Below are 19,669 nucleotides of genomic sequence, written 5' to 3' on the forward strand. Positions count from 1 at the left end.
CATAAAACATCACAGTGACAGTTGGTTGAGGTGAGTTGTCCACCTCCAGGACAGATGGGTCCCAGCCTTACACTGCACACTGTTCTGCTGTTTAACTACCTTGCGGTGAAAAATTCTTCTACTTAATCTGACTTTCTCTTGCCCTGCTGATTGGCCCTGGATGTTACAAAATGCACCTTGGAGAAAAACTTGGCTCCACCTTCTCTCTGATCCCTTTTTAGGCAGACTGGAGAGAGCAAAGAGATCAGAACCTGCTCCTCAGCCTCTTGTCTCAGCCCCAGTGAGAGGAAATCACACAGAGCAGCCACAGAAAGTCCTGGGGTGCCTGGAGGGAAGCAAAGATGCCCTCCACCAGCTGCCAGCTCCACTCTTGCCAGGGCAGCGGGTTCCTGGGGAGCCCCCATGGGCACAAGGATGATTCAGGCTCTGGCCTGACTCCTTGCTGACTCATTTCCCTGGAAATGAGGAGTTAATCACTCAAGAGTGCTAATGGACTGCTCAACAGGGCAGGTTGCTGTTTTTGCCCTGGTATATTTTGTGATTCACAGAATTCTGCTAAGAGTGCTCTGGAACAGATTGATGCCATACTTGAGGCAACTGTCAAAGAAATAATTTTCTAGAAAAAAGCAAAACAAGGTGTCAGTGTCTACCTTAACAATGTCACCCACACAACAAAAAATACTTTCCATGGAAGAATATGTAGTTGTAAGGCTGACAGCTCCTTCAGGGGTATTGGCCTAAGGCCACAGCCCCATGAAAACCTTTCCTCTGAGATCAAAGAGTTTCACAGTGGTACAAAGCAAAAGAGAACCAGCACTCCAAAATAAATCTCATTTTCCCTGATTCCCAGCATGCAACAAATCAAGAAAACCAGACAACTACTGGTCAAACCAAACACCTGGTTTCCAGCATGCAGCCCTCCAGCCTGCACTCAATCACAGTTTTGGACCTGTCATACCATGAATCAGGAGGAAATACTTTAATTTGAAAAGCAAATGTAATTACACTAAAGAAAGAAGGCAAGTGTTCAATCTGCTGGCACCAGAGCTCCATCTACTTTCCCAGCTTTCCAGAGCAAACTGGGATGCATTTGTGCTGCCAGGTGTTTCCTCTGAGAACTGAGCCACACTGCTTCAGGGGCACCCAGGCAAGAGAATGGGTCAAAGGCTTCTGTAATTCCTCCCAAAAGGCCTCTCTTACAGCAAGTACATCAGGCATTGTCTTAGTTTAAGTCTTACCTTAAACTTAAGTCTTAACTTAAGCATTAGCTGTTTAAGTCTTTCCCCGCAGCATGCCAAAAATCTTTTGAGGTTCTGCCAAGAATAATTTACTATGTGTTCCCTCAGAAAGGTGGTAAAGGGGGAAAATCATCGAAAGGGGTTAAAGAGATGGTTTTCCTTTTGCCCTCCTGATAATTACACAGAATATATCTCAGCCTGACAACAGAAAATGATCCCCTTACAGCAAGAGAGCTGTTGGTTTGTTGTTGCTGTGGAGGTTTTTATGGGAAAGGCTTCAGCCCACAGCCCATTACTGCTGTCTTTTTCCATACAGTGTTACACACAGAGATTTGATGAAGATACAATACAGGGGAAGTCTCCTTTGCATTTGTCACTTTTCTAGGCATTTGCTACTGACAAAATCTATTCCAGCTCCATTTTATCCAGTTTTTTACTGTCAAGTTACCTGATACCAGCTATGAGCAATACATGTTTCAAACCCCACCCACCAGCAGAAAGGAAAAACTTATCTGTCTGGAGCTCTCCCTCAGAGACTCCAAGCCAAGGGACCATCCATGGCTTTCTTGGTATGGACTATTTTCCAAGCCTCACTGAGATACAGACCATTTAGCAGCCAATAAAATCATTGGCCAGTCATCAACTAGGAGACTATAAAAAGCACAAATGATCTTCTGCAGGGAGATACAAGCCATTTTTCTCATGCCTCAAGGCAAAGGAAAGACAAATGCAGTTCCTTTTAGTTTAATGTCAAATCCATGTTAAGAAAGTGGCTTAAATTAATCTGGTTTTCTTTATACCATAATGAAATGGGAGATCACTGACACTTTTGAGTCTCAGTGGAGGGAAAAATGAGGAACAGTTGAAGGTGGTATATAAACTGGTATTGCTGAAATCATTCATTGAAACCCATATGAGGGTATATGAAGGACCTCAAAAAATTTTAAAGCCTTTTTTTGTGATGCCACCGCCCTTTATGAAGAAAATAAACTGCATCACAATGGCACAGGGATTGTTTTATTTTGAACACTGTGAAAACAACAGGAGCAATACAGGATACTTCCTACTTCCAGCAAAGCACAGAGACCACCACTGATAGAGAACTTTATTCTACTGTGAGTCTAGATACCAACAGATCCACATTATTTCTCTTGCAGAAAGATTCAACAGGCAGTTGTCCCCTAAGTAACCTGTTCTCGATATTTAACATTCAGCGACACACAGATGTGCCTGACAGGCAGCAAAAAGGACTCATTGACTTCCAGTACTGACATTTCCACAAGTACAGAAAATCTTCTAAATGAAATAAAAATTTTTGAAGTGTAGTCTACAAAGGAAAAAATAAAAGTTACAAAATGACTAACTTTTTTTATCTGAATGGGTGACATTTTAATACTGTCTTGTGCTGTAAACAAACCAGAGTACCACAGATATGTTGGATGAATAAATTGTATTACATCAAAAGAAAATAAAGAATTTTTTCAGCAGAACCAACAGAAAATAAAGAATTTCAACAGAAAATAAAGAATTGTTTCAATCCCTACCAGGATTTTACGGATCCCAGTGCACACTGATCCCAGATGATGGGAGGGCTCTGTCTATGATACACATTCATGGACAAGCACAGACCAGCAGAGGTTTAGGAACAGAAAAGCACTCATACCTATGTATGGCTCTGTTATATGGCACTGCAAATAAGTGCAAATACAGTAAAATATATGAAAGGACTCACATGGTGAGCAAAATAAAAGCACAGACAGACTGGAAAGTTTCCCACTAAAACAGAATTCATTCCTGAAGTATTCATTTCAATGGAAATATGCTTTTGCTCTTACTGAATTTAATAAGGAGATCTGCCAGTTATTACAAACGCAGAAGAAGGACTTACCCTGAGAGGCTGAGCCAGTCAAGAACATTAAATCCTACGAGTCTCAAAAGGTTTGTCACTTTTAATAAAAGGCTCAGACGCTGCATTGGTAATCAAATCAATCTGTAACAACTATTACACTGTACACAAAAGAATGCAAAAGCTCTGTAATCGAGATATGGAATTGCCAGCTCCCATGTATCAGGTGGAATCTAACCCAGGCCAAGAGCAGCCAAAACCATTATCTGCCTGATAACTGTTTGGCAGCTTCTGCAGAACAGAAAAAAAAACAAAAAACAAGTCAGGCAGGTTCACAGCACTAATTCCAGCAGCATCCCTGCAGGCTCTGGGAGCCAGCTCAGGTGTGGGAGCTGCCCTGCCACGTCAGTGAGCTGAACTGTCCCGGATAATTAGTGCTGCTCAGGGCACAGTCCAGCTGTTTCCAAGAGCACAGCTGGATTCCTGCACGGCACTTCCCTGTCTAGACACACCAGAGCCAGTACTCCCTGCCAGCCCTGCACTGCTCAGGACAGAAAGGTGTCACAGAATCACCAGGTTGGAAGAGACCTTCAAGATCCATTGAGTCCAACCCAGCCCCAACACCTCAACTGAACCCTGGCACCCAGCGCCACATCCAGGCTTTGTTAAACACACCCAGGGATGGGGACTCAACCACCTCCCTGGGCAGAACATTCCAGAACTTTATCACTCTTTCTGTGAAAAACTTATTCCTAATATCCAACCTATATTTCCCTTGGTGCAGCTTGAGGCTGTGTGCTCTGGTTCTGTCAGTGCTGTCTGGAGAAAGAAGCCAGCCCCAGCTGAGCACAGGCACCTTTCAGGAGTTGAAAGGTGTAAGTCATATAATAAGGTCACCCCTGAGTCTCCTTTTCTCCAGGCTGAGCACCCCCAGCTCCCTCAGGGGTTCCCCACAGGGTTTGTGTTCCCAGCCCCTCTCCAGCCTCATTGCCTCCTCTGGATGTGCTCAGTGTCCCAATGACCTTCCCAACCTGAGGGGCCAGAGCTGGGCACAGCACTCAGGTGTGCCCTCACCAGGGACAGGTACAGGGGCAGGATGACCTCTCTGCTCCTGCTGGCCACACCATTCCTATCACTGAGAGCCACCACCGTGCTCCTGCTGGCAGGAACTGGCAGCCCCGAGCTGAGCTGCTGGGACACACAAAACTTCCCAAAAATGCTCTCATCCCAAAGGGCTGAGGACAAATGGATGGAAACAGCTGTACAAACTTGCTGCTGCTTCCCCAGCTCTGTGCTGCTCTCTGTGATGGGCAGACCTCTAAGGAACACTTACAAAAAAACCTTCTAACTTTCATGCTGAAAATTTAAAGGAATGTTATTGTTCCACTTTGCACTGATAAGGACACAAGACAGTTGGTGATACTGTGCGAGTGCCTCAGGCACTTTCAGTAACCCACCCATTGTGACAGCCACGTAAGAAAAACAACTTTATCAGAAGCTAAACTGGTAGGAAACTGGACACTGGTTTCTGTACTGGTGGTCCATAACTGGTAGCAGAGCCCTGGCCATCCCTGTGCTCTGACCAATTTATAATATCCTGGATTTCAAGGCAAAGAGCAATTTTTTTTCTAGTCTCTCTTGGTACAGCAAATGTGCCAGTGAATGCAGCATCAACCATTTCAACTCGTGAGCCCTAAAAAGTGCAGAAAGGTGGAGGACATCTGCTGGCTCTGCTGAGCTGTGAAGGAAAGCAACAGATGACAACCTTATGCTTCAGTGTCCCGTGGCACTTTTCTTAATAACAAGGATCAAGGAGACACTCAAAGAAAAAGCACACATTTATGTCATTAAAAAACTTACATCTGATGTTAAACCAGTGAAAGCCCCAACATCATTCCAAATGAGGAATCTAACAAGTCAAACTGTGATGATATCTTCTGGGAATTTCTAAATTAAAGCCTAAAAATCAACACATCTTGTAGGCATCTAGTAAAGATTGCTTTCTACAGGGAACTTCAAATCGTAGCACACCTTGACATTTTGTCTAAGATGGAGCCATTATTTTAAACACATACTTATGGCTTCTAGTCGCAAAGAAATGACTCACCCTTGCATTTGCAGTTTCAGAATTCCAGCTAAATGGAAATGCATATACAGCCAATGGTGAATGTGACAGAAATAAAGCAGTAAATGAGGTGTAGGAAAAAAAAAGAGAGAGAAAGAGTGAGAAAGAAATAAGGATCCAGTGGAAGCTTGGAAGGGACTAGTGTTTCTGAAATACTGAAATCAGAAACACTAGTTATATTCTCATCTCCCCGTATTCCCTCAGTATTTTTCCCCCTTTGTTTCTTGCAGTCAAACAACTGCTCCTAAAAGTGGACCTGATTGTTTTGGGGCGTTTTTTGAAAGGATTTCATTCCTCTTGGCAATTTCTGCAGAGAGTGGATCCTACTTCCATCAAGTTCTAATTAAAATGAAAAGGTTCATTTCTACACTTCTTAACACAACTGTTATGGCAAACTTCACCCTAAAGCAAACTTCAAAAGGATAAAACTAGAAATCATTTGCATCACTGTGATCAAAAAAAAGACAAAATAAAGTAGATTTAGGAATTTGATGAGTTGCATGTGTATCTATGAATGTATTCTTCTCAAATTAGCTTTGATCTGGAGAATGAAATCCTAGTAGAAAGAATTTCAGATTTTGGTCATCAAAGCATCATCTATGTGTGTAATTATTGAGAGACACTAAAATAAGTTACAAATTGCCAACAAATCTAGAAGTGGAAAGAAGCAGGTTCATTTCAAGCACATGACTGCCATCCTTCTACTCTGAACCACTCTGCCCTGCACCATACATGTTTTTCTAGGAAAGCTCAAGATCCATTTATGAACTGGACAGACAAAAACAATCTCCAAACTCTCATCTGGAATCAGACTCAGTGCTCAGACTGCCGAAGCTGTGCTGTTATACTGGGGTCAGAGTGTGGTCACTGCTGAGTGAAACCTGAGTGGCAGCAATCTGTGAATTACCCCAGGTCACAGCCCTGCCTTGGGTCAGGGTCACTCAGGATGGTGACATTCCTGACAGACACCCAGCTCCCCTTGTGTGACAGCACTGCTGCCACTGCCAGCACCCTGCTCTCTGCTCATTTACACAACAGATGATGACTTCCTCCTTGGGAGAGCCTTTCAAAGAGTCATGTTACTCCTCCAGATTTCTGCCTCCTCGGCTCAGATCCTGACAATCTTTCTTCAGAGGTCGTGCTTTCTTTATCTCCAGTCATTTTAAGAACTCTCCTCTGGACTTGAGTTCATATCTTTCCTGGACCGTGGGGAACAAAATTAGAAAGAGCCCAGTCTGAAGCCAAAGAGCTTTGCAATAAAGCAAATAAAGGTTATGTGATTTGTCTTGCTGATACAATAGCATAGTTTAAGGTATTCATTATGTCACTAACTTTTTTTCACATCCATATAATGTTATTCTTCCAAGTGTGGGCTGTGATCCACAAAAAAAAGCCCAGCTCCTTTTCTAAGTAGCTGCTCCCAGCAGGTTGTTTCCCATCCTCTTTAGGATTGCCTAGCTACACTAATCTGCATTTATCAAACTGAGCTGCACCTCATTTCCCACACTGAAACTGCAACTTGCTCAGATAAATTTTGGAATTTGAACCTGTTCTGCAAGATAATGACAGTCTCTCTTAGCTCCTCAGGGTTTCTGTATTTAATGAACATTCCCTGAGGTACACCATTCAGCTTGATAGTGAAATTACTAAACCACAAAATCAGCAGTAGTTTTTTTACTTTTGTTTTTCTAGGTGCTTAAACACATTCTGGCTACTTTGCTTCAGTGTTTTTCTGAGAACTGAACATTTGAAGTTTCCTCTCTCACCTACCTCCCCCTCTTCAAAAATCAATTTGGACACTAATCCATAGGTCTGTCTTACAGGTGCTCTCATATATGGCAGCTCCAAGATGTTAGCCAACACCTCTTCACATGTCCTAACCTGGAATTCATTGAGTCAAGGTCACCCTAAAAATGTGTGAATGTCCTCTAACCTTCCCCACACCCACATAAATCTGTCACCTGTGTGATTGCACCAGGCATCTTCCACACAACTGATCTTTTCCATAAAGACAGCTGCTCAACAGCCATGAGTAAATTTCAAAAATGTTGGGCTCCCACTGCATGAAGAAGTGGATTGACTCTTTAATCTTCCACTCAGTACTTACATACGACAACTCCCTTTGATTTTGTGTGTATCTTGCAGGTCACCTCTTAGTTTTTGGCTTAGCCTTTCCTGGTTTTCTCCATGGGTACTTCTAGTACATTTCCTCATTTTTCCTTAGCTCCTAGACTCAGCTCCCATGGGTTGGGTATGTGCCTATATATATACATATACACACACATATGTACACACAAAAGCTGATATTATTACTTTGCTGCCATCCCTCATCACTCATGTTGCTTTCCCTCCTGCATATACTCAAGCTGCTGCTTCCTATTGGCTGGAGTAAAATTTGAAATGTTTCTTTTCTATTTGTGCTCTCCACTTTCTGAAACAAAAACCACTTTAACAGCTTGTGTGTCCCCTCACACACCATGGTAAACCAGACCTGGCATTCATCATCACAAATTCTACAGTCTCTTCTTTTTCAACTGTCACATAAATATTTTGGGTAAAAGCCCTCCTCATATACAAAGGATTTCAGACCAAGTACATAAACAGGGTGTAGCCCTATTCCTTGCTTGCTCTTCTTAAGCCAATTGACCACTTTAATATTTATCTTCTGTTAAAATTATTTCCTTAAAATTACTAGCTGCCCCAGGTAATATTGCTCATAGTCACCCATGGCTTCTTTCCTGGGATCCCTCTCACTACATATGCAAAGCAGGTTTTCCAGTTTTTCTCCCCTCCCATTCCCTGCCCCTGGTTTTAAATTGCTGCAGAGTAATCAATGCAATATCTATCACCTAAAAAACAATTAGCAGATAATGCCAAGCCAGAAAGCCATCATCGTTCACTGTTAAGTCCTCAACATGGATGCAATATACAGCCTTGCTCCAAAGAGATTGTATTTCAAATAATTCCCTTCCTAAGCCAGCCAGCAGTCCCACACCATCAGAATAATTAGCCACAGCTTTCTGTTCTTCAGTGAAGATGTACAGGCTAACAGCTTGATTTTAATTCCCTGCTGGAACAAGTAACTAATTACAACCTGCACTAAAAGTTAGCTCCAATAATTTAACAGGGTAATTCTGGAGATCTGACAGACCTCTAAATTATGTGTAAATAGATTGTTATGAATGCTTGAAAAAATTAGATTATGTATTTAAAAGTCTCCTACAGAGTCAGTCAAAGACCAGCTGAGCATATGAGTCCCTTATCAGAGCAATTCCAGTTTTTGTGTTTAATAATGCTAACAGCCCCATATAGCTTCTGGCCCAAATAAATCAATAGCTATCCAGACAAAAACCCAACTTTTCTGAGCAGAAAGGGGTCAGCTACAAAAAAACCTCCAAGAAATGGTATGAAATTACATTAATCTTTTAAATTTTCAGACAAGAAAATGGTAATTTTGCATAAGCATCTTTTAAAAATAGAGGGCTTTATCATCATGGGAGGGATAACATAAAGAATCTTTAGGTTTTATCCCCAAAACTTGATAGCCAGGAACCACAATAAATACCCATCACACTGCACTGATTGCATCTGAAGTTCTTTAGTACTATTGCTTTCAAGAAATAAAGGTTTTCTTTAGTGACCAGTGTGTGGCTGCTCTCTGGTCTTACAGTGTTAAATCCTGTCTCCCAGAACAGTGAGAGACTGGGGAGGGGAGGGAGAGGCAGGCTGTCTTAATTCATGTTAGTTTGAGAAGTAGAAATGGGAGGGCATCGCCTAGAGGATTGCTGAGAGGAAATACATCAACTGCAAATTTCCAGCTTCAGCAGAAAATCTGGCTTATTTCAGTTCACAGTTACAAGATCACACCAAATTTAATATAAAGATTAAAATAATTTCAAAATTCAGCCTGAAGTTGTAAGAAGCTTTATACTCACACAGTCAATGTCCACAAGATGCAAAATGAGTTTCAAATCAATAATGTCCTAAAAGCCTTGAACACCTCTCCTTTCACTTTTGTGGCTGTGCAACAGAAGCATGGCCAAGGCAATACCTGCTGCATTTTCACCTCTAACTTCAATGGAAAACTGTCTCCTCACCAGAAAGGCACAGCATGCCACATTTCCTGAGCTTGAGCTCAGAAATATTTATATTTCTTTTCCAACTTCTTTTTCACACATCTCTCTTGCACCTGTTCAGACCCAGTTTCTTGGGTCCAAAAAGGCACAACCACCAGAGTCCATCCATTCCAAGGGCAGAGCAGGGACCATCCCCTGCACTCAAAGTGGCACTGCCAGCTGCAATGCCAATGAAAACCAGCCAGCATTTCCCAGCTGACTGTCTGACCAGGCACTGAGACAGCAGGGTACTTCTAGAAAGTGTTTAAAAAACCTCCAGGTATGTGCAAAACAGCTTTGGACAGCACACACCAGGCAAGCTGCAACTTAAAAGGACTCCTGAGCAAGAACAAGGCTAAAAAATCCAGAGGGAAGAGGAAATTCTTGTCTTTCATCTCCTATAGACATGAACTGTCACTTCTACTGGAGAAAGCACTTGCATTAGCTTATGTAAGGAGAATAAGCTTCAAGTGGAATATGTATCTAAATAAAATCATCCCTCCAGATGATAAAATTAGAGACATTTTGCCACTAGAAGCCAGTCTAGCTGCTGTATTTATCACTGCTCAGAGACTGCCCAAAAAGCTACACTTATGACACACTAAACCCCACTGGACCTACTGGAGATTTTTCCACATGAAATCACATGGTGCTACTACAGTTCTGATTCTGATTTACCCTTCTGATTCTGCTGTGGAACGGGAAGAACACAGCACCTTCACCCAGAGGGTGGCTGTGCATTCAAACAGGCTCCCCAGGGCCATGGTCACAGCACCAAGAGTTCCACAAGAGCTTGAACAACACTCTCAGACACATGGGCTGATTTTTGGGGCCATCCTGTGCAGAGGGAAAGATCCTTGTGAGCCCCTTTCAGCTCAGGATATTCTGTACCATGGAAGCCTCAGAAAAGCATTTTATTCTGTAACAGTTAAAAATTTGCATTCTTGAGCCTAAGAATAAGCAATTATTCCCATTCATCAGAATTATAGGCCCTAGAAACTGTTGAACCTATAATGTGTAGCCCAAGGCCAATTGCTGTGCATACAATTGAAAACAAGATTTATATGTATTTCAACTTCTTGAAAGAATTTTTAAAAAGGTTATTTCGATAAAATTCACCCCAGAGCACCACTCATAAATCAGTTTTATCAAAAAACTGAATGATAAGATTGGCTCAGATTTCTTTCTTGAAAAAAAATCCGTATCTAATGAAATGTATAAATCAGACTGATGATAAAGGAAATTTGTGCCCCGAAGACACAGCCTATGCTATCAACTTTTACCCAGGAGTTAGCCCCACACTCTTTCATTCGACTTCACTCAGCTTTCTCAATCTGTGGCTGTTGCTCAATTACCAAAATACATTCACGACCTGTCACAACCTTCTGTACCTAAGTCAATTCATTCACTCTTTCCAGGACAAAGGCAGATTCTCATATACATAAAAATCATCCAGACTGCTCCTGCCTTCACTTTTTACACAACCTGTGCTGTGTTCTGGTTTTAGGCTCAGTCTCAGACTGCAGGAAACCCCTTTTCTGCATGATTTCACCTCCTACACACAACATTTATTCCATTTAGGGTTTACAGCTCCAGCTGGAGTTTGTAACTCAAACAGTCCCAGCAGAACATGGGACAGGCAGATGCATTGATCTGTGCAGATGTATTGATCTGTACAGATGTACTGAGCATTCACAGTAGGGCTGGGAAATCAGTGCTGGCTGTGTGAGTCCTTTCCACTCAACAGAAGAGCCCAAAGGAAATCATACCCCTCATGAATTTGCGACTAGATTTGCACTTCCATGGTGGAAAGCCATCCTTGTTCTGTTTTTCTGTTGTTCTGCAGTCATTCCAGGCTGCCCTGCCTCACCTGCACGTGGGTCAATTAATCTCCTTTCATCCCAGACTCACACAGCAAACCCCAAATTCCAATAAATCAGCTTCTCGAGCTGAACTTGCTTTTGTGTTCTTTGCAATTATTTGCTTTTGAGAAAAAAAAAAAACCCTCTTGGAATGTTTTTCATGCTGGCCTGCAGAGACACAGCTTCCCCTTTTCTGCCTCTATCTGCGCAGAGCAAACCTCAGCTCTCCCCACCAAGGTGCTGACCTTGGCATGCCCAAGTGATGGCAGTGAAAGGAGAAAGCTTTCCCTTCAGACATGTGAGAAGCTGCTGCATAAAGCAGCAAAAAAAGGACACTTTCCCTGCAACCGGTAGCCCTTGGGAGATAAGGGCATGGTCAGCCAGAATCCCCAACAGTGTGACTGATAACCCAGCTCCAGTTACCAGATAATGCATGAATCCAGGCTTTCAGCCTCTCCGAACAACACACAGTCTCTGCTCACTGGATTTTACACACTCCACAAACCATTTATTCTCCTCTTTGAGATTCCTGAGTGCTCACCAAGCTCTGGACAAGGGTTGGCTGCCATTAGGTTATCAGCAAGAACTCCACCCCTGGCCTGCTCTCAAGACGACTTTACCATCTCAGCAGCCCTTGAACAAGTTATATGAGGAATAAAGATTCTCTTCAAGGGCCAAAATCCCCAAATTAGTATTTCCATAACAGTGTCCTTGACTGAGATCACCACTGCCACACCTCAAATGGTTTGCTTGGATCCCCCACGACAAGGAGGACATTGAGGTGTTGGGAGTGTGTCCAGAGAAGGGAAACAGAAGGGTCAAGAGAACACATCTTTTGAGGAACAGCAATGGGATATAGGGTTGCTAATCTGGAGAAAAGGAGGCTTAGAGGGAACCATGTCAAAGTTGTAGTGAGGTGGAGGTTGGTCTCTTCTCCTGGGTAACAAAGGAAAAAAGAAGAAGGAATGGCTTCAAGGGAAGTTTTTTTAGAGTGGATATTAGAAAAATATCCTCTCACCCCCCAAGAAGGAACTCACCCAGTCAACTGCAAAAATCATGAATAAAACCCCTCAACCTGTAGAAGAACAGCCATTACACTCATCAGGCCAGGGCTAAACTGTGACTTAAAGCACCATCCTATCAGAGACAAGGCAAAAAGCTCAGTGCAGAGAGATGCTGCACAAGTGCCTCAACAAGAATAACAGACATCTCCAGCTCTAATGCATTCCTCCTTCTTCCCCAAGATCAAGGAAATTTGCTCTAAAGAAAAGGCACCCATACTCATGAGTTTCAGAATGGATGTGAGGCTCACTCCCACACTCTGCTCCCTTGCTTGAAGACAGACTAAAGGGGATGATTATCAGCTCAGCAATTTGTTAAGCATGAGCCCTAGGCCTTAAAACATTTCCTACAGTGCATCAAGGGAAAGTTGCCATATTCTAAAGCAATTCTGTGGCCACTGTGATGAGGGCCCCATAGGAAGCAAATGCCATACCACTGAAATGGGCTGAGACTTGCAAGTGTCTCACCAGCAAAGGTGATGGCATTTCCCTGCCTTTCCTGAACTTGTTCCAGCTCTCTTAGAATATTACCTCCCTTAAAATTATCCACAGGCTTCAATGTCTACTGATGCTGCTCCTTCAGCCTCTGCTGCAGCCCAACAGCACTGCTAATGATGCCTCAGGTTTTGCTTTTATATTTCACATTCTGTGCTGCTTTAGTGTGCAGTTCTGAGCTTCACATTATGGGATGGTGAGCTCTCAGCACAGAGCAGGGAGACAAAACAATTCCTGCTCCAGCTGGGCACCAAGGACAAATGATCCAAATCTCAGCCCAGGAGCACAAACACCGTGGGCTGGAGAGAGAAAAACAAGCAGGGTGGGACTGCCTGGGCTAAAGCTGGAATGGGACAATGAACTGCAAGGTGCAAATGGAGCAGAACTGATCCCAGGGACAGACCCCGTGCCCGGCCGTGCATTTTGGGGCCATTTTGGTTCATCTTGGGTGCAGCCCTGGCTGGGCTCTGGTGCTGCCCAAGGCGGATCCGTGGAGGAGATGCTTTGAATAAATCCCTGCTTTATTCTGTAACTCTGTCCAGTCTCTCTTCTAGGTCAGCCTTCCCAAAGCATCACCAATACCAGGGCTCCTAACTTGCCTCAGAAGTGATGGGGAAACAGAAATAGCCAAAGGACAATTTGGCTGACACAACTCCCACTCCTGTTATCAATAAGCTAAGCCACGGCAATGACAAGCAGCAGGAGCTCTGCTGAAAGGCTGCTGTGTTTAGAAAGCTGAAGAACAGAAATAGCATCATGGGAACCCAAGCTCAGGTTGTCTCAAAGGACACTGAAAGAGATTCACAGAGACAGCCTACAGCATTTGCACATTTCAAGCCAAGGACAAAACCACCTAAGTGGTGCAAGTCTCATCATTAACATAAACAAAACCATACATCGTACACACACATATGGAACAGTCTGTGTGTTTAAGATAATTTTTGGTTTCTCTTTCAGGGGATTCAGTCCCAGCTGACACTATGGTAGAGGTGACCTGACATAGCATCTGTGTTGCAATGCATGAATGTGTTGCTGGGGTGAGCTAAGGATAGGAGCTAAGATTTGGCTCTGCATTTTCTGGCTTTTTTCAGCTCATGTCAGCCCTTATTGTTATTTCCACATAGGGAGAGGAAGGTGTGATTAAGAGGAAGAATACTGTTGCTTTGCTTGACTGTTTCTTGGCAGTTGGTGGATTTTGCTAAAACCTTATCAGAATAAACCTCTTTCATGTATTGGAAGCAATTTCATGGAGAGGAAAAGATATGCTGCAACTGAACTGTTCCCCAGACCAGCACTGCACACAGCCTCCCTACCAGCAGGGGCTTGATCCCTCTAATCTGCAGGAAAAGGAGACTGAAGTTGAATCTCTTTGAAATAACCTTTTCAAATACTTACTGGGAAATAAAACAAACTAGCACACTCAGGCAGAGAGATGATTCACTCCCAGCTCCTAGCACTACCTCATTTTACCTTTCCTGGAAATACAACCCACCCGATAATTTTTCTTATTTCCCTACTCTTCCTACCACCTATTAAATTGCAGATGTCTGTGTCCGCCAGTAAGAACTGTGAGATATATTTTGAACAGCTCTGAACTCCATAGACTGTGCTTGTTATTTCTGGTAGACAACAGAAAAGGGTCGCAATTAATCACTGTCTGCTATCTGCACTTAAAAAGTGGCAATTATTGATAAATGTGTTCCCACTTCAAGCACGTTACTGAGAACTGGTGAGAAGTCTGGACTACTACAAAACCTGAAAACATTAACTGGTCAAATAGCTTTTGAGGCCAGAACACAAACACCAGCCTGGCTAATTGAAAAGATGACGTCATTGCACTGATTTATGAAAGGCACTGCTGATGTTTAGATTAGGAAAATTTACTTGAGATGGCCAAAGTAAACTCCATGGCCTTTGTTTTGGATAGTTCAGTTTATGAAGCTGTCATTTAAAAGAGCCATTAGAAATAAACAGATACGTGGTGACAGAACCTATGGAAGAGGCTGGGCTCGGGGGTGCTGGTGCTGGAATTGTTTTATTTTTAAACCCACATACAACTGGCCCAGCAGTGTTTCCTCCAGGCTCCCACTCCTGTCCCCTCTCAGAAGGGAAAAGTTTCCGACACAGCCTCCTGCCTAAAATACTATTAATGACAGCAGCATATGTTGTTTATGATACAGGTCTACTCAGTGTTCCAACAACTACAAAGTAGGGAATATGCTATATTCCCAAGAGAAACAGGCTGAAAATACTCTCCCTGAGACAAAAAGGTTCACTAGGCCACAATTCAGGTAGTTTCCAAGGATTCAAGCTGTGGATGAAATGATTTAGAGTCACAACAGCAAATTAAAACATTTGGGATGCTTAGAATTATTACCAGTTTATGGACTTTAATTACAAGTAGTTTTCTTTTCTTAGCAATTTTATTCTTTTACTATCTAGTATATTTGACATTTACTGCTTTTTCCTGGCTGAAGACTAGAGTGCAAGGATGTTTGAAGGCACCTTACCCCAAAACCTTGGAGTTTTCCTTGTCCAACAAGGAAAGACATGCCCTCCTGTGCAGACTGCATTGAAACAAGTGCATCCATTCCCAAAAGAAGCAGCAGAAACTCCTCCAAAATCTGACTGCCAGGCCCTGTGATGCACAGTGAACTCATTCTTTTTCCTGCCTTTACTTGGCTTTACCTGTTTAACCAAACATGTGGAAAAGCTGCTGTCCAGCTGAATGGGGGCTGCTAAAATCCACTAGTAATCACTGGATCCCAACTATTTATTGGTTCACCTGCTCAACACACAGAAAGAGGGGAAAAAATTTAAAAATCCCTGATGGTTCCCGAAGAATATGGACTTCAGATAGAGTCACTGCTAAAGAGCACTGATAGGCACTTCCACCTGTCTTTGGTGGGTGTTCTCTTCAGGGAAAAAGGAAATTTGTGTAAGGGAAAGCTCCCACCTTATTGTAAATCCAATCAAAAAAGCAAGAAGACCTCAAAATTCCCAGCTTTTATAACCATGAGTAGAACTCAAATCAGCTCACAAGTAATTCCTGGGAATTTTAGATAAGTTAAGCATAAACTGCTGAGGGAAAAAGAGACTCATCCAAAGAATCCAAAAAGAATTACTGTGTTTTCTACCCACTGGACCACAGTAGGGCAGACTCTGCCCTGTAACCAATTAAAGTAACTCCAGTTGGCTCCAGTGGTTTACACTGAATTTACACTGAATTTTTAATCAATGTATCTATATTAATCTCTCAGTAAGCAGCTTTTCAAGGCCTATTGCAGTACAAGAAATTTCATACGTGCTACTTCAACCAGAAATTAAAGTGAAAAAGTTTAAACAAAACCAGACAAAGCCAAGCAAAAATCCCCCACGACTTCCCAAAAGCACAGTGTAGGGGGGGGGGGGGGGGGGAAGGCAATTTCAAATGCATAAATTAAAGAGCCACAAAAATAAACATTAACACTGCCTGTCCGTCCCCCCCCCCCAAAAAAAAAACAACCAAACCTAACCAACCAAAAAACCAAAGGAACATGCCACAAAAAAAGAGAGAACAACACAAAAAAATCCCAGTGGCATCTCTGCAGGCTCCCTCAGGGCCACAATAAACTCTGCTGGCTGATGAGCAGAGCACTCCCAGTGTTCCTTATCCACTGCCTCCAAACTCCAAACTCAATGTGGATTTCCCTCCTCTCACTGAACACCTGGATTTAACAAACTGATAGAAATTTAAGACTTTCAAGGAAAACAATGCAATGGTAAGGTTTTATTTGCAATGCCATTATCTCTATTATTTAACTCAAAAATTAGATATTTAAAAATAGTACACAAAATAATGGCACCCATAATTATAGGAGTTGCTTATCTTGAAGAAATTGTAGTCATTTACATTATAAAAGTAATTTCCCTCAAAAAACTGCACCTCCTGATATTTCACCTCAGTTTTGACAAAAGCTGAGGAGCAGGCAATGTCTTCCTGATTTTTATTTTTGAAAAAAAGTCCTTGAGGATGATGGTTTAAAATTCCAGTATTATATTACCTGTAAAAGACTGAAATACCCTGAAATCTTTTTGTAGACATTTAATAATTTATATCTACAACAAAGACAAGCCCTTCTCCAGGACTACTGAGGGAACCAAGATTAAAACTCTTCCTCTCCTTATTTAGGAACTAGTAAGAACTAGTTACATTTTAAAGTATCTTTATAGAATTCCTCCCCTGAATTTAGGAAACTCACTCTTAGAATGGGATAGTTTAGGAAAAAAGAAGGTCTCCTTGAGACATGCAAACTCACTCCGATCAAAAAGTGCCAAACAGCATTCCATTAAACTTTCCAAAAAAACCTTTTGGAGTGAGAATATAGAAAAATTTCAGCTCTGAATTGCCTGCAAGTTCACAGCTCCTGTTTTCACATACTTCTAACAATAAAAATGCATTACATAACTGCAGGGCTGCCCTTGCCATAGGAAGGCTCTCAGATGATTTCCACGTTGCATGTGACAGGTCATGGGAGCAAAGCTGTGCTCAGCTGATGACAATCCTCTCCCATGGCCCTCAAAACCTTTCACAGAAACACTGCAGTGGGGCCTGCTCCAGTCTGACAAACTCTAGCTATTTCACAAGATTTTCCTCATTTTAACAAAGAAAAAAAAAATTATCTTTCTACTTGGTTGACTGCAACCAATACCCTAAATCACAAAGCAATTGGTGTCAATGGACACTGTGGTACAGCTGCACCCATTTAAAAGAACAGCTGCTCAAGAAATAAAAGCACATTCTTTTCATCCAGCCACAAAACTTTCAGAAACATGAGTGACAAATCTGCCTAAGTGGATATTTATTAGCAACACTAAGGGCTCCTCCTTAGATCCCCAGTGTTTTGTTCCAGGCCCAAATCTTCTCTCAGCATAAAATTACTCATTTTTTTGTGACTGTCCTGGCTTCTACGAGCAGCTGCTTTTGCCAAGCATTAATAATTATTTGTCCTCAGATTCATCATATCCTCAGTGCTGCCCACCACGTGAGGGTGCTCTTATAAGGCCCCCCAATACCAGCTGCTCTTTATAGCTGCTCCTACACCCACCAAGGCCCAGCTTTGCTGCAGCCATCTGAGTTTGTGGCAAAGGAGGAGGTTTCACTTTTTCCCATGGCCTCTGTGTCATATCCTGTTTCTCAGAGTCCTCCCATTCCCCTAAACATGACTTATCTCTCCAGCACTTCTTTCTCAGACTCCAGGCTGACTCTCCTGCTGACATTGGAGCAGCATGGGTGCCAGCTTTGCATGTAATTATGTAAAGATTTCAAACCATGCTCCGCTGTTTCCTGGCCTTTGGTGATTCTAAGAAATAAAAACTTGAGAGTTTGAGGTTTGTGAAATGTTCTGGAATGCAGGATAGGAGTATTATGCAGAAGTACTGTTTATATTTATTTGGTACAATAGAATTTTGTTCAAATAAAACCTTGTAAGTGATAGGAGTAAGAAAGTATTTGTTTAAAGGACTACATGCTAAAATTACTAAAACGTGTTACCAGATTAAAAAGTTACAGATGCACAAGCCAAGACTGAATTTTGCTGTCCTTAATCAAGCAAGATGACCCTAAAGCTACTGGAGGTCTAAGACATTTTTCAAGAGGAGGAAACTGAATTTTTAACATGCTGGTGTATGGAAACAATACAACAATCACACCCTAGAAATGCTTACATCTGGGTCTGAGAGCAGATGCTACAGCAGTACCAGAGGTGGGGTGAGATTTGGTGGGTTTGGTTTGCTCCTTTTGGTGGCTTCTCTCCTTCCCTGGAAATAATCCAGGGACAGCATATGGAAAAGAGGACACAGCAAAAAGGAAGGAGTGTTCCTGAGAAAAATGTTCTCAACAGATCCATGCATGGGTCAGGAAATGGACAACTGACCCCTGCTCGGGGGAGAGTCTATCAATGAAGGGATTTTTGAGTTTACAATCAACATCCTTGCACAAGGGTGGAGGAAGGCAGCACAGCTTATCATATCTGCTGCTTTATTTCTCAACTTTACACAAGAGATTTGAAAAACTGCTATGGAAATGCTGGCCTTTAATGTACAAAAACCTTTTAAGGAGGATCACAGAGCAGGGGTGAGTATCTGGTAAGAAGTTCCATCTGCTGAAGCCAGTGGTTCAAGCAGCTTCCTCTGTGCAACTTGAAGCCTTTTCTAAACACACACTTTGCTCTGCTAGCCAAAAAAAGAAATACAAGATGTGCTCACATCTGGCCCCAAATGAAAGCCCAAAAATTATTATGGTTCTGGTGAATATCAGTAAAAACAATCTTCTTCTTTCTTAACAATCCTGCCCCAAACACCTCTAAGGAACAAAGGCGAGGACAAAAAATGCCTCAGTGCTCACCCAGGAACACACAGAAATAAATTCTCTGTAAGTCTGCAAAAGTTAGGTGATCAAGTAGTCCCAGAGCAGGGGAACCTAAAAGCACCACTTAGTTAAGTCCTGGAAGGGAGAAGATAAGCAGGGGAGGGGAGCACAGGTGACCAAAATCAGGGCTCAATGCCAGCTGTGAGGTCAGCTCTGCTCTCATGTATGCAGGCACACATCACTCCTTTATAAAATCAACGTTTCCACAGGAGCAGCAGCCAGCTTTAGGAGATTCACTCATATTTATACAGAATACACACACAGATTTGAGGTTATACCCTTTCTGGACTCAAGGGTGAAGGGAGCAACTTGGTTTGAGCTGCATCTGAACTGCACAGACAGCACAGAGAATAATGGTTCCATATTTTCCTATTCTGAACTGACAGAAAAAGGTGTTGCTCCAAATGTAAGGCTCACATTATTGAGCTCTGTTCAAATATTCCCCTCATTCAGACCACAGCCCTTAGAAATGGGTTTCATTTTTCTTTCCATTCTTTTTGAAAACCTAAAGCAATAAT

The 19,669-nt window shown here is 42.4% G+C and overlaps 1 protein-coding gene across 1 annotated transcript in view; it reads right to left on the minus strand.

Moving 5' to 3' along the window:
• The window catches only part of PDE3A (phosphodiesterase 3A), a 203,202-nt gene that overhangs the window by 95,920 nt on the left and 87,613 nt on the right, over positions 1-19,669 (minus strand). The gene's annotated exons all lie outside the window — the stretch shown is intronic.

Source organism: Melozone crissalis, unplaced genomic scaffold (genome assembly GCF_028551555.1).
Source record: "Melozone crissalis strain CALT ecotype California unplaced genomic scaffold, PUWL_Pcris_2 ptg000033l_1, whole genome shotgun sequence".
Taxonomy (NCBI): domain Eukaryota; kingdom Metazoa; phylum Chordata; class Aves; order Passeriformes; family Passerellidae; genus Melozone; species Melozone crissalis.